Source organism: Mesoplodon densirostris, chromosome 5 (assembly GCF_025265405.1).
Source record: "Mesoplodon densirostris isolate mMesDen1 chromosome 5, mMesDen1 primary haplotype, whole genome shotgun sequence".
Lineage (NCBI taxonomy): Eukaryota > Metazoa > Chordata > Mammalia > Artiodactyla > Ziphiidae > Mesoplodon > Mesoplodon densirostris.
In genome coordinates, this window is record NC_082665.1 from 70,290,644 (window position 1) to 70,293,144 (window position 2,501).

The window sequence follows — 2,501 nt, forward strand, 5'->3', positions numbered from 1 at the left end:
TCTTCCGGTTGCTGCCTTGCAGGGAGGCTCCAGAGAAAATGAGAGATTGAGTCTGGATGCCACTACCCTCCACTGAGGTGAAGGGCTTTACAAAGCAGAATTTGATCAGATCAAAGAATTTCAGCTTTGGTAAACCAGCCGGATTGGCGGTGGCAGCGGTAGCGGCAGGACCGCGTGGCTCTGGGAGCAGCGACCTGGAGGGAGCAGGAGGCGACGCTGGCTGCAGGGACCTGGTGACAGCACAAGAGGTACTAGTTTTTACAAGTTTGCACCATGCATGGGTATAAGTTAGTCGTTCTTGGCTCGGGAGGAGTTGGAATATCTGCTCTGACTGTACAGTTTATTCAAGAAATGTTTGTTGACAAATATGATCCTATGATAGAAGATTGTTATAGAAAGCAAGCTGAAGTAGATGCACAACAGTGTATGCTTGAAATCTGGGATACTGAGGGAAGGCAACAATTTACAGCAATGAGGAATATGTACATGAAAAACGGACAAAGCTTTACATTAGTTTATTCCATCACAGCAGAGTCCACATATAATGATTTACAAGGTCTGAGAGAACAGATTCTTTGAGTTAAACACACTGATGAAGTTCCGATGATTCTGGATGAAAGAGTTGTAGGAAAGAAACAAGGTCAAAATCTAGCAAGACAATGTGCACTCTTAGAATCCTTTGCAAAATAAAGAATAAATGTTAATGAGATCTTTTATGACCTAGTGCAGCAAATTTACAGAAAAACTCCAGTGCCTGGGAAGGCCCGCAAAAAGTCATCATGTCAGCTGCTTTAATATACTATTGATAAATGCATTGCAGCTCTGAGCCAGGTCTGAAGAACTGTTGCTCACTTCAACGGTGCCAGCATTCCAACTTTGTTAAACCTACCAACATGTTAAATGGACTTTCTGTGGCTATACACTTTAAGAGGCAGATGAGGGGCTTCCCTGGTGGCGCAGTGGTTGAGAGTCCGCCTGCTGATGCAGGGGACACGGGTTCATGCCCCGGTCCGGGAAGATCCCACATGCCACGGAGCAGCTGGGCCCGTGAGCCATGGCCGCTGAGCCTGTGCGTCCGGAGCCTGTGCTCCACAACGGGAAAGGCCACAACAGTGAGAGGCCCGCGTACCGCAAAAAAAAAAAAAAAAAAAAAAAAAAAAAAAAGTCATACTATTAAAAAATGAACATGCAGGGGCTTCCCTGGTGGTGCAGTGGTTGAGAGTCTGCCTGCTAATGCAGGGGACACGGGTTCGAGCCCTGGGCTGGGAGGATCCCACATGCCACGGAGCAACTAGGCCCATGAGCCACAACTACTGCACATCTGGAGCCTGTGCTCCGCAACAAGAGAGGCCAAGATAGTGAGAGGCCCGCACACCGTGATGAAGAGTGGCCCCCGCTTGCCCCAACTAGAGAAAGCCCTCGCACAGAAATGAAGACCCAACACAGAAAAAATAAATAAATTAATAATAAATAAACTCCTACCCCCAACATCTTCTTAAAAAAAAAAAAAAGTCAGATGAAAGCTACTACATCAGTTTGCACATTTTAATCACTTTCCAGTATCACAAGAGAGATTTTTACTTATATAATAGTCCTAGAGTATGCAGCTGGTAAAACCAGAGGCTACAATCCAGTATTACTGCTAAGAGACATTTTTCATCCACCAATGTTGTATATGTATGAAAATGGTGAACACACCCCATACTTTGTATTGTAGAGTACAATAATGTAAATCCTAAAAGCACCACTATTTTACCATAATAAAAGAAAACCCAAAGAGCTCCTATATAGACTACTCCAGATAACTTTGCTTCTTTGATACTTGTAGCTTATTGTAATTTTTTTTAAAGAAATTCAAGGTCATTATCATTGTATTGTACTCACATTGTATTGTAATGGCTTTGATTAACACAGCTATACAGTTTTTTTAATTAAAAAATACTGTGGAGATAGTGATCTTGTCTTTAAAATATGATAGTCTTTGCAGTATAATGTCTTAGATTAAAGACGTTGCCTTTAATATCTGTTGGGAAGGAAATGTCCAGACTTTTCCAATCTTTTATTATATGTTTCTTCTTTTGTTTACATAGGGAACAACGTTTATAGTTGTGTGTACAGTGGGGGTCTACAACAAGAAGTGTATATATTCAAACAATTTTTTTTAATGATTTAACAACTTTGTAAATCATGTTCAGGCTTCTGCAGCTGTAGAGTCTCACTGTGACTCTCCTGCTTGCTCATGCATAAGTGTATTTGCAATACCAAATATACAGGTTCAGTATTTTTGCCTGTTAGTGATTGTTTCACATGTGTAATGTTTTGTTTGAGATGCTAAATGGTGAACGAGTACTGTGGATGTGAATGTGGGAAGTGATTTTAATCATGTGTATGTAATTGGTCACAAGGCCTAAGTTGCAGTAACTATTGCTATTTTAGTTAACAATACCTGTTGCTTTGTATTCATTAACATTTGGGTGTACAGATTGTGTGTCTATCCAATA

At 41.2% G+C, this 2,501-nt stretch overlaps 1 pseudogene; it reads left to right on the top strand.

Moving 5' to 3' along the window:
* Positions 1-273: 273 nt before the first annotated feature.
* Positions 274-795, top strand: LOC132491119 (ras-related protein Rap-1b-like; annotated as a pseudogene).
* The last annotated feature ends 1,706 nt before the right edge of the window (positions 796-2,501 follow it).